Here is a 13,602-nt window from a genome sequence, read left to right on the forward strand (position 1 = left end):
TTATTACGAATAATACAAATAAATTAAAATTTTAATTATATGCAAATAAGCAATAAACAGAGGTTCCATGGTGTAATGGTCAGCACTCTGGACTCTGAATCCAGCGATCCGAGTTCAAATCTCGGTGGAACCTTCATTTTTGCTAAAAATTATTATTACAAACAATACGAATAAATTAAAATTTTAATTATATGCAAATGAGCAATAAGCAGAGGTTCCATGGTGTAATGGTCAGCACTCTGGACTCTGAATCCAGCGATCCGAGTTCAAATCTCGGTGGAACCTATATTTTTGCATTAAAAAGTTATTTGCACTCCTGTTTATTGCATATGCATCTATTGATGTATCGTTCTAAATATTTTAACATCTTATTAGCTACTTAGTATCTGTAAAAAGAAATCTGTTACTAATATGTAATCTAATCTTCTTTCTTCCGAATTTTAATTTTAATAAAAATATTAACTATGTTAATACTTAATTAAATAATAAGATATATTATTTCTATCATGTGACAGTTATGATTATAATAATAAAATCATTTATACATATGAGCAACTTCTTGGCGCACACTTTCTTCATTATTGCATTTATATTATTAATAAAATGTAGTGAAAAATAATAATCCAATAATAATAAATGTAGTGAAAAATAATAATCCAAGAAAACATTATGTGAAAGAAAAAAAAAATTCCTTCGAGCCGGATTCGAACCAGCGACCTATGGATATCTGTATAACATATTTCCAACTACAGTCCACCGCTCTACCAACTGAGCTATCGAAGGCTTCGAAAATGTACGATCTTATTTTGATACTACAGGCACCACATGGGTTTTATATATTATAAAATGCATAAAATATCATATAAATATGTATACATAATCATTTATACATAAAATAATTATATTTAAATATAACATAATAAATATTTCTGGTAATTTAATATTGTTGTTTTTATAATATAACAAAAATAATTTCTTTTTAATTTATAATTGTAAAGCCAATTAATTTTAATTGTTTTCATTATAAAATATTTAAACAGTAGAAAAGAAAATGTTTCAGAAGCAACACGAGCCTGATATTTATTATACCTTATCGATTACTGTCGAGCAAACCGTACAAGATACATTGTAACTCAAAACATTGGCAGAGATAATCCTTTCTCCATATTATCCTATTCTGCAAGTCTCGATTTTTAATCTGTTTCACCACGTTGTGATATAATTATCACGCGTGACGCAGTATTCGATCTTAAAGTAGTAAATTGAAGAATATTATGCGTCAATGATATGTAGAAAGCAGCTTGAAACTTTACATTCAAAGAACAACGTTTCACAAATTTATTTCATTTATAAATATTGTTATCTATTATTATTTTAAAATATAGAAATATAAAAATATAATTTATATATATATATTGTTAATATAATGAAAAATGTATATAATAATTATAGAGAAAGGTTAAAGCAAAAATTCTATAATAATTGTAACAAAAGCAAGACTGGCTTAAATTTGGCACCTGTCCATTTCACTTTTAAACAATATTTTGAATAAAATACGCGTTTTCAAGTATGCATTTTTTTGTTTGCGAAACACTAGCCTCCAGAGAATCTTATATCTCATGATGCATGCCAATCACCATCAAAAGCGTCGTAGACGCCCGTGCTTCATGGCCCGATACAGTTTACATAAAACTATAAAATTATGACCGTAGACGAAGGAAAGGTCCCCCATGAGAAAAGCAAAGGCTCCGCGGGGGTGAGCTATCGTAAAGCCGATGGGGTATTTTTACATGAAGTCATTAAACTCGGTTTACGGCGAAACAAAGTGCCTCACCACCCGCGTCCTCCCACCGCGTCGCTTAATTACTCCTCATCGCCGAATTAAGGCTAGATCGCACTCTGGTTTAATGAGAGACGAATGTTTAATGAGGGATTCGCGGGGAGAAAACGTGTTCCCGGCTCACGAGACAGTTTTCACGACGTCGGGAAAATTGTAGTTAGTCTCCCCCCTTCGCGGAAGGGCGCCAAGAATTACGTAAGCTGTTGTGTTGCTTGCAAGAACGCGCAGATTCACCGCGTACTTTGTGCTTCCCCAATTTCTCAAACGCTATTTAAAGGTTGACCCCGTTGCCAAACGAGATATTGGCTAAAAGTTCATAGAAAGCACAATGTTTTCCGCAGATCAAGGCGGCGAGATATTTTTCTTCCCTAAAATTTCTCTCCCGCGAATATTCCTGCTGCCAAATACAAATCCCGCGATATCAAATAAGTTCTTTTCGGATATTTGGATTCGAGCGGATGGAGATATATTTTGAAGCTGGCAAAATTGAAGTCTCGTCAATTTTGCAGTAATGCCTGAATCATTCACGGAGTGCTACATTATTGAAAGAATAAACGATGAGAGAACGTTCCGGCTTTTAATGCACATATTCTCGCCGTGGGCAGCTTTATCGCCATGCCATAGCCGGTGCTTTAAAGTCCATCTTTAAACAATGACAGTAATGAGCAGGAGATGGACCGGCTAAAAGCGGCGCCGCGATGGATCGTATAAGTCGCGTCTTTAAAGCGTCGCGTAGACAAACAATTTTTAGGGGGCAGTTACGTCGCGACATTGTACACGAATGGAGCATCGCCATCATCACGCGCGCATCTCCCGGTGATCGTTTGATGCAAGGAAGTGCGCCATTTCCGCGGGCGTCTTCGACGGATTCGTTTTTTACGGAGCGGGCGCTTTTATGCGACACGCACTTTGGACGTATAAAAAATTTCTCGTCTTATTTAAACGTCGCCCGCTCCCGCCCGCCTTCCGCCAGGAGGGGGGGGGGCCTAATAACATTTTTACGACATAAATTCGAGGGTGTATTCGCGAGATCGCGAACGGGGAGCTCGGGGCCGCGTCGCGCGCTCCGGAGACCGCAATAAAACACATTATAATTGACGTGACGCGCGTAAATCTTAGATATCGAGGTTTTACGGGTAAACGGGAAATTGGCTCGAGACGCTGCCTGCCGCTGAATTTATGCCAAGTTTCTTGGCAACGAGATTACCCCGCCGCTTTGAAAGCGATAACGCTATTTGCTCGTATTTGCCGAGCACGTGCGAGAGTATTTAATTTATTTACCAAATAGATTCTCTCTTGCTTTCTTCCGGCTTTAGAGCTTGCCCTCCCCCTCTTCGCGAATTTCGCAAAAGGAACTTCCACACACCGCAGCGCGATCGATCGGAATCGCCCCGAGACAACGCGTAAGAAACTGTATACGGTTTTCGTGTATAAACGGATGTATAAACGGCAAAGTTGCTTTATGCTCGGATTTAAGGAATACGCCGCGGCCATAAGCTATAAAGATTCCCGTCATAACTCGGACGGTATCACATTTTATTTAATTGCCCCGCGGCTCACTCGCTCGCGGGGGCTCTCTCGCCCGTGCATAATATTATTTATTGCCGAAGGAGCTGTTAAAGTTTAACGTCGCGGAGGCGCTCACTCTCAAAATTAAACGCGATAAAATGTTTGTTATCCAATCGGCCCGCTGCTTAATGTCCTTTCGCCTCCGTCTTGCCCGCCGGAATTTGTAGAGAGAGCAGTAATCCGCGCAAGGACGATGTATTATCTCGCGGATAAGAACGCAGGAGAGTCGGGCGCGGGCTTTACAAGCCATTTAGCTACAAAGACGGTTTATAAGTGCTCTCCAAAGTACGTAGACGTGCATTACGATTCGGATAATGGAGAGCTTGAAATTATTTTCGTCAGTATATCGCTTTTCGTTACGACGAAATCTGAAAGTAAAGCGATGCAGGGAGAGTACACTATTTTACAGGAAAAAAAAACGCGAAATCTTAACCAGGTTTGAACGCACTCCAAGTTTGACTTCCATTCTTCCGTTATTCATAGCGTAAGCCATGCCGATGGTGCCAGAATCCAATTGTAATGCTAGACATCGCAGCTCGCATCGCATAATGGTATAATATTCAGCGCAATCTACGGTCTGACTATTAAAGCGCCGCTAATCTCGATATCACGCTAGTCCAATCTCCTCTCATTCACGATTTCTATGACATCCGATAGCTGTATAATGTCACGCGCTATCCTCTTGTCTTTGAAACGACAGGAAACTGTAAGACGATCCGTATATATCATCTCGCGGATAAGATAGACTTTACAGCCGCCGAGTTATGTGAAACCTTTCGTAAGTAGTCCGGGTGCGGCGAACATATTCGCCGAGTAAGCTCGACATTGTCGATCAGTTAAGCTTCACCGCGGGAGAGAGTCCGAAGCGCGATAAATCCGGCTTCGCAAAAGAACGCATAAATCTCCTTAATTTACTGCCGCGTAACTTTTATTTCCGTGCACCACCTACCACGTTGCGCTAGCCGGCTGCACATCCAGACGCTTAAAACTTTTAGAGAGCCACCTATCGTCGCGATAAGCGGCCACTTCGACCTCGGGATTATTAATTTAAAGTCGAAATGGCTGTGCTTTATATCGCGCTCCGCGCCAGTTTGATATCAGAAGAGTCATAACTATTTGTGAAACGTGAAAGCATTTCTCTACTTGAAATACACACGCGGTAAAAAAATATTTGAAATCCAAACTTAAAACGTTAAACAATTTTCAAATAATTCTTATAATGATAAATAATAATTTTCAGTAATAACGTTGCAGGTGGCAGCACTCACTTTCTCAACAATTTGCCGAGGAATAATTAATTCGACGGAATCTCCCGATTTCGATACCTCTTTAGAAATGCATTTCTGTGAACGAGATATCAGAATGAAAGCTCGTGTGACTCTCGATTACACGTTTCCTCATTACGGGGAGTATTTTATCGTCCTTTTGAATTATGGGGTTCCGCTCGTTAACCGGAAAGTTCCCCGGGACTGCCGCGCTCAAATTTAAATTGAGAAAGTATTTTACGAGCGCACGGGAGTTTCACGGTAGCGTTGTCACATCTTGATGAACTTCCGGTAACGATCGTAGGAAAATGTCGCCGTCACCCGCCGTCATTGAACCCACTATACGACCGCGCCGCGGGAATCTAGTCCACGAAACGGGGCTCCTCCAAGATTAATGAGAACGTCGATTACTTATTCGCGCCATTTACTCTTGATTGGATGCGCCGCCGTGATTATCACAACGAATTATTCGCTTTATACTCCAAAATATGGACGATCTATTCAACACCTGTAGAGCCCGACACCAGACGCTTTAAATAAGATAATAAATTGATAAAGACGATAACAAGTTTGTTGCTGCAATACAAACTTGTTGCGGTGCGAAGAAAAAAATTAATTATTCACTGTCATATTGTAATAAAAGAGTTTCAAGCTCTAAAAAGATATCTGTACAAAGTCGCAAAATTCTGAAAAAAGACTTAATGATAAAATAAAATATTTTACTCAATTATAATCGTCGCAAAAAAACACGTGTATTTTTGCATTCTAATTTTTACATTCTATTTTTGTCCAAGAATTATGTAATAGCTAATTCACGTTCCATAAATCACAGTGTGCGATACTATTAAAAACTCCCGCCTCCTACTGTGGATATGAGCTTGCAACATTGGCTACTTATCTAATCTGATCAAGCTCGCCACCATGACTAACTAACAACCACGTGCTATCTCAATTAATCACCGCGCGGCCGTGTGTACGTGGAACAAGTAGCGCTTGTAGCAGAAACGTTTGTGCAACGAGGCGATGACGGGCGCGCGACGGCGAGCACGTGAGGCGGCATAAACGCGCGCCATTAAGCCCGCCTTCGTGTGTTTACGAAACAGGCCCGGCGGAAAAAGCGCTAGACGGGGAAAAAAGTGTATCGTATCCGCATTTAAAATGGATGGTCCAACCCCCTCACACTTATCCTCGCAGCCGCGATTTGCGCACGCTTCCATCGCCACTGTTCCGCTAATGCCCGTGCAATACGAGCGCTTTGTATCTCTTCCGTAACACATACATGTGCAACATATATATGTATAACACGTATACGGGATGTTCCGCAAAATTTAAAATAATATTCAAATTTTCCTGCATTAGTAGATTCAAGAAATATTAAGTATAAACAGATTTATAAGTAATCTCGAAATATAATGCCAAGCTTCCGGCCGTGTATTATTTTAAGAGTCAAGCGTATTTACGGAGAAATGTCCTAGGATAATCCGCATATACAAAGCTACCTGCGAAGGGTACACGGACGCACACGCGTGCGTCCACCCACCTGACAATACGCTGTCTCGGCGGGATCGTAAAGCCGCTCTTTATGCGCGCTGCGAAACGGTCAGAGGATAAACGTACCGCGGACACTTGTCCGGCGCAGATTACAATAAACCAGCTACGTTTCCAGTGTTTCATGCGACGCGAACGGAATGTCCAGTGCTCCTCCGCGTAAAATTATCTTTTATTCATAGGAGATTTTTCTAGACCGTACATTTGTTCACATAATATTCGATCGAGGAATTTACATGCTAAATTTCGACGTAGTGAATTTACATAGAGAGAGAAAATTTACGCTGTGGAATATATATGCGTTGCCATTCTTTTTCGATTTTCCACGGCGCATCTCGATTCAACCGCAACGTTTTCTCTACTCGAAGGCTCATCGAAATCCACGCTATCGAGTCTCTAATCACTCGCGTATCAACTGCGACAGCACGTATCGTATTTCTCCGAGCACGCAGTTTGCTCGATGCATACGCATGCACTTCCTCGTCCGTCCGATTACCGGTATTATCGCGTCGTACTACAGCTCTCCGACACCGGCACAAAAAGCACACGAGCGTGCGTGAAACGACAGATAATAAAAGTCAGAGATGCGTCCGGCGGTGATTCGTGAGAGATAAGAGGGTGATGGACAGCGCGGTATCGAGCGAGACGCGTTTCACCACGGTGCGATAACACGAGAATCGCCTAACGATTACGCGTAGACGATAAACGAACGAACTGCGTTAGGACGCATTCGCGATTGCGTAATCGCTGATTGAACGACTTCGGCAGAGGACTGAACGCGGCTTTCGCAATCGGTGCAAACGATACGCGTTATTGGCATATCGATTACATGTGCAAAGAACACGATCGTGTTTAACGTTCTGATATCTGTCTGTAGTTCGATATGCGTCAATCTATATATTTAAATTGGATGAATCAGCGTCGCGTCGAGTATCAGTGTGATTAAGTTTTTAAATAATACATAATATAGCATGATGTAAATATTCAAAAAATAATACTAAGAATATTGCACAAAATAAAAAGACTATATGCAAAATAGCGATTGCAAAAAAAAAATAACGAGCAGGTCCCACCGAGATTTGAACTCGGATCGCTGGATTCAAAGTCCAGAGTGCTAACCATTACACCATGGGACCACGACGGAGGAAGTTAAATTTATTGAACATACAGTCGGCCACCCAAACTTGAAAAATTTAATTAATATTCGTGTATTATAATTATGCATATAGCAACATTTTATTTATCATCACTCTACGAATAATTTTTAAAAGCATAATTACATACAACACAAAGCATAATGTATATTAATTTAAATTGAATAGATTTCATACATTTCTCTCCCAATTGTAATTTATATCCACTTCAACATTATGCCTGCGTTACACTTCTCTCCTATGTCGCCTGTTCGCAAATAAATTTCGATCCCTGTCATGGTACCATTCGCCGTCGTAAAAAAAAAGTGGTTATTTACAAACCCCTGCTACACTTTCGACACGCCGCCCATCCCCGTATCGAGAAAGAAAGAAAAAAAGTCTCTCGAACCATTTCGCGAGTGTCGTCCTGAATCGGAAAAGCGGGACGAACAATGTATAAATTCGAGCACCCCACCCAAGTGGATGACACAAGGGGGCGGCAGAGGAGAGGCTGGAAACATAGATTTCGGAGGCATCGACACGGGGCGAGAGAGCTGGTCGACCCCTTCTCGCCCCGTGTCAACCCCTAATTGAACGGAAGCCGGCAATAAATATTACGTTTCTTTCGTGGGGCCGATTTTATAATAGCGCGCAGCCATGGCACCGGCGGCGGAAACGGATGTGCAATCAGTGTGACATACGCTCCGGGTCTTTACGGATTTATATTCCGTGTCGTTCCACGTGCGATTAAGCTGCAATCGGATTGGGACGGCGCCTATGTGCAGCAGAAGCGATTTCGCGGCAGCTTCCGCGTTCTCAAATAAGTGGATTTTAAAAAGAACTTTCACCTTGCTTAATCTACGTATTAGCAAGTCAACGTGAAAGTATGTATTAACGTTTTTTTAAGTGTAAAAATTTCTTGGAGGAGAATATCGGTGCGCCGGTTTCTTTCAAAACTATTTTCTCCAAAACATATAAAGCGAAAAAGATCAGATGACTCGATCGATAATTGTATAGTAACTTGATGCGGAAGATAAAAAGTGTGTTAATTATATAGTCGATACAAGCAGTCGGCAAAGAGTAAAAATGTCTGCAAGCTATATAGACGTGAATTAATTCTAAATCGCCACGCGGATGCTTTCACTTTTTTTGCAAACTTTTTTGTGCATCATCGATGACGCAAAGCCCGTCAAAGTACACCGCGCGCCCGTACGCGAAGAAAAAATATCACACACGCGCACAATCCGCATTTGTCTCAATATCCGTTCTATTAGTTCGAACCAAAACTTCGTTATTCGCCCGACAAAGGCGTTTATCGAGGGAAACACAGGTGGGGCGATCTCGTGGGGTTCATCTCGCGGCGCACATTAGAATCATCCCCGTCGGTAGGTAGGCGCCCCGCGGTGCTTGCGAAATCCCCGGTGTCGCAGGCTGCGACTTCCGGTTTCTTCTCGATAATTAGAAACGGCCTCGGCTCGTAATAACAATAACGGCGCGTGCTAGCGGGGCTGTGGCCCCGGGGCACCTCGTTTGACATCAAAGTGAGGTCCCCTACCCCCCCTCTGCCTCCTCCCCCTCGCGCTCTTCGTTGCCGGCGTGCAGCGGAGCACGACTAATGAGATTCACTTTGCTTACGGTTTTGCCCCCTGTGCCCTCTCCTCTCCCTCTCGCGATAGTCGCTCTACTCCGAGTCAGCCGACTTTGCCGGCTCACTCGCCACCTTTCGATCATTTTGATCATCGCAATGATACCGCGACCCTCGCGACGATGCACCCCTTCTTTCCGGCTTTTCATACCGCGACGCTGCCTTTGTGCCGCCGTTCTCGTAAATATTTGAACGCGAGCGAGTCGCGGCACGCCTTGTTAGCGTAGTCGTTGCTTGTTTGATGCATACAGAATGAACAACGCATCAGTTACGTAAACAATGTGCGATGATGAATTTATATCGTATTACAACCCGCAGTTTTTCTCTGCGATTTACTAATTTAGAATATTTGCGTTTCGTTTCAATCGTTTTAATCGGATTTAAGCAGTAGATTTTATTTCAATAATTTAAAAAAATGATAATTATGAATAGTAAAAAGATATATCTATAAACTTTATTTTTAGTAACTATACGACAGATCGTATGCTATGTAAAATGAGGCGTTACACAGCCTGTTAGCCTTGTTTGCTTCATAGATGCAATTATCCCTACCAGCGCTTATCGCGCTTAATTGAGATAAATCATTGTAGCAATCGAGACTTGTCCCACATGCATGATCCCTACTTAATATTATCTCACAGACATCCAATGAAACTCGTTCCGATTTGCATATGGTATCTCTTCAAGCTCCACTTCAGCAACAATATGTCGTTTTGTACAAGTCAGTTCTTTTAATATCGTGACAAATTAATTTCTGACTGAGCCAGCATCTCGTTATACGCTCATTATCGATAACAACTTTAATTCGTCGATAACAACTTTTAGTTTTAATAAATGTGTTCGTCAATATTTATCATTAATAGCTGTCTTCACATCCATTCATATGTGAAAAAAGAATTAATTGCTTACGCGCCGTTAGCGAGGCCTATTAATAGACGGCATTAATTATGTATGCATCTGGATCGATGACAAGGAGAAAGTCGAGATCGAGATGCGACGACTACGACGACGGCGAATGTCGAATGCATTATGATGCACCCCTATGCCGCCACGTGGCCGGTCGACTTCGCGCGCGAGCACGCTCGAGCGGGATTTTAAAACGCGCGGGAAAAAGCGGGACACGCGGATGACACGCCGTAAGGGCGGCACGAATTAACGCTGGAAAATAAAAGAGCGCGCCCGTCACGCCTGGTGGCAAAATGGCCTGTGACTAATGCGGCACCACTTCCTTTCGAGTCCTCAACTGCGAGAACGACTACGACACGCTACGAAAATCGTACGGACATATTGCCGGATCGTTGTGCGCGAGGCGCGATCCCCGCGCGCCCTTCGACATAATTAATTACAGGAAGTTAGTGCCCCGGCGCGAGACTCGGCGAGCAGCGAAAATTGAATCGCCTGTTTATTCTCGATCTAGTCCTTGCTCCCATAGTCGACACGGTTAATCGTCGTAGGGGAAGATGGAGTCGATCGTTATATTGGACGGTGGAAGTCATCAAGGTGCAATGTTACGGCTAGAAACGTAACGTGCTGCGCGTAACGGATTTCGAAAAATTACTTCTTTTCACAGAATGCGGTACCCCATATCGCTCTCCTTAATTTGATAGCATTAAAAAACTACAGAAGAGTGTATTACTAATAGATTAGCGAATAGAAAAAAAAATATTAATATTTGAGACTGCAATTATACTCTCTTCAAAAAATCTGACTTTCAATCATCACATCCTTGATAATTACAAGTTTCAATTTATAAGAAATATTTTCTAACTGGAATTATCTTTATATATAAAATAATGATTTGTGCTTCTTTAATTCAATGTGCCTCTTTCGACGCTACATATGCCGGTATTCAACGACCACGTGTACGCTTATTAGCATTTGTTATTACGCCGTGGCATAATTTTACAGTACGGGCAGATGATTCGGCGATAGCAAGTCTTCCGGATGAGCGCGGCGAAAGCTGGCGGGAGAATCTTTTGGCTAGGTCAGTGTCGACCATTCATGCCGAGGAGCTATTGTCGAGAGTGCGACAACACAGCGGGAGGAAGAGAAGGTTGGAAAGGTCCGCAGCAAAGTTTTTCACAGCGGCAGAATAACTCCCTCCGAACCTTCCGAACTGCGAATTGTTTGCACGACGCGTTCACACGCGTTCACGCGTCGACACGCACGGCGTTTCAATCATTTTTATCGGCCGAATCTGCATCGTCGTTCACTCCTATACGCGCGCATCGTAACAAACGTGGACGTAGCAGATGCCATGATGCGGGCACTATCTACCGATGCCATCTACTCGGTCACGCCCATTTCGGATCATTACTCTAGTTGGCGGTTATCACTTTCGCCAAAAGACCCCGAGTCGATAATGGACAAGAAAAAGCATCTCGTTAAGAGGATCTCTCTCGACTTGCCCACACTTGGCCTTTCTCGCACGGACACCCGCGGAGAAAAAATATCAGGCCTAATGATTTTCGCCCTTTTAAAAGGATGTACCTTTTAAAAAGAGCTACCGAAAAGATGATGAATAACAGAAAAGTGTTCCAAGTGTTCCGAGATCTCCTCGTTATTTTATTTTCGCATTGCATCCCGCTGCTTTCATTCTATAGCAAGAAGAAGAAAAAGTTTATTCTATAGTAAGATACTTAAAGGATAAAGTATTGACCTTAGTAAAGTATTGAGCTTAGACTCCGAAAAATCTTTCACTTCTTTCATGATGTATTCGAGACATGAGCCTATTTGAAACACATCTACCTAAAACGCTATAAAAAAGGATAACTTAACTTTCTACGGCGATTACAATATAAATCGACCGAGAGCACGCATCAGCGTGCTTTCCAAAATTTTGACAGACCGTCGAACTGCAACGAACACGCCGGGCATTCCGGCGTTGCCGTCCGACACGTGATAGCCGTCGACGATGCTTCCCGCGTGATATATATATTTTTTTTCACGAGCGACGCTGTCGATAACAATTGTCGCGGCGCGTGACAAATGGCAAGCCCATGGGACGGCCCGTGGGTGAATTCTTGTAATTTTAGATTACACTTGGTTGCCCGGGAGCTACGGTTAACGCATGGTCGGTCAACCCCCGTCGGCCATCACGGAGTATCTTGTCCAGAAGGGTTAGATTAGATACGTCGTTCACTTCAGGCCATATATCTGTTCGACCCCGTCTTTCCATCGCTATGCCGCTTGTGTACACACAACCATCGCTCCCGCGTGTGCGTGTGCGCGCGCGTGTGTGCGTGCGTGTATGTGCTATTGACCATGCGTGTCGAACGTATACGTGTGCGTTCGCGCGCCCGAGCGTGTGGACGAGCGCGAGTCGCGCGGTGAGTTACGGGGCTGCGGACAGAGTGATGCATTGCCGCAGAACCGAGAAGGACCAGATCCCATGGGAATCGAATGGGAACCCTTGCACCTCACACCATTGCACTCCGTGACAGGAAGGGGCTGAATTATTGGAATATCGACGCTACCGGGCATTAAATGCTTCAATTACGATTAATATCGAAATGCGTTAGAACAATGCGCATCTCGAAATGGATACCTTCGGAATAGCGCATTCACGCTCGTCCCTTGCTGCTCGTAGCACCGCTACATGTTGAATAAACGCTTTATTCCGCCCCGGTGGCTACGCGTTAGCAGAAATGAGTTTCTGTATTCTGTATCATTAATTCCGTCCTGACGTGCAGTCGCGTGATTATTTATTCATTAACGTCTGAGGAAATAAAAGAGATATATTATCCTTAAAATATATTATCTCTGATGTTGTAAAATAATCGAGACTGTGAAGTACAATTTCAAATATCGCATAAAATCAATTTCTAATTTGAAAATAAGCTACTTTAAATCGTTAAAATCAGAGGATTAAGGAACATTACGCAAACCCGATAGTAGACGCAACATTAATTGATGCGAAATATCACTGCAAAGTGTATTTCTTCCTGCGTGAAAAATGCGTCAATGTTTCATAATAATGTATCGTAAGATAATTCATTATGGTCGGCGATATACATACGTTTGCATAATAAATGCGCGCTGTAATACGACCGCGAGTGCAAATAATCCGCGTGAAGCCGCGGCGATTATATACACATGCTCGCGCGTCGAGGTTTTCGCTCTCTCGCAGCGTTATGCCACAGTAAAACTGTCGTCAGTGAAATACACGGGGGACTCCAGTACGGAGGGTAAACGTTATTGTTGCACCATATAAATCGCGCTTGATCGCGGAGGAGTACGGATCGTATATCAAAACTACTGCCGCCCGTGTGCCCGCTGTAATTTGTGGCCGGTAATAGAAGAGGGAAGCATCCGACGAAATTATTATCCAGAAAATACATGAATTCTGCGGTGCCGACGACGACGGCGACGACGGTACTTCAGGGTCGCTCAAAGGTCGTAGCGCGCCTCCCTCGCTGCGATACTTCGGGGCTTCCGTAGGCAGTGTGTGAACCGACACCGCCGCCGGCAACGTCCAGCCAATTCCCGTAATGCACAAATACGGCATAGCGAGCGGCAGAGTTATTCCCGTCTCGTGCTTTCGCCGGAGCTCTATGATCGAGACGGCTTTATTATGTGAGAAAGTTATGGGCCCTTTTCGCA

At 43.0% G+C, this 13,602-nt stretch overlaps 4 non-coding genes across 4 annotated transcripts; 2 read left to right on the top strand and 2 right to left on the bottom strand.

Moving 5' to 3' along the window:
- Positions 1–61: 61 nt before the first annotated feature.
- Positions 62–133, top strand: TRNAQ-CUG (transfer RNA glutamine (anticodon CUG)). Its single transcript has one exon. It is a non-coding gene; the product is annotated as a tRNA-Gln (tRNA).
- Positions 134–213: 80 nt separating this feature from the next.
- Positions 214–285, top strand: TRNAQ-CUG (transfer RNA glutamine (anticodon CUG)). The gene has a single exon. It is a non-coding gene; the product is annotated as a tRNA-Gln (tRNA).
- A 404-nt stretch (positions 286–689) lies between these two features.
- On the bottom strand, positions 690–783 carry TRNAY-GUA (transfer RNA tyrosine (anticodon GUA)). Its single transcript has 2 exons — positions 747–783; positions 690–725 (listed from the first exon to the last, which is right to left on the bottom strand). It is a non-coding gene; the product is annotated as a tRNA-Tyr (tRNA).
- Positions 784–7,286: 6,503 nt separating this feature from the next.
- TRNAQ-UUG (transfer RNA glutamine (anticodon UUG)) lies at positions 7,287–7,358 on the bottom strand. The gene has a single exon. It is a non-coding gene; the product is annotated as a tRNA-Gln (tRNA).
- Between the last annotated feature and the right edge of the window lie 6,244 nt (positions 7,359–13,602).

This window comes from Linepithema humile, chromosome 4, assembly GCF_040581485.1.
Source record: "Linepithema humile isolate Giens D197 chromosome 4, Lhum_UNIL_v1.0, whole genome shotgun sequence".
Taxonomy (NCBI): domain Eukaryota; kingdom Metazoa; phylum Arthropoda; class Insecta; order Hymenoptera; family Formicidae; genus Linepithema; species Linepithema humile.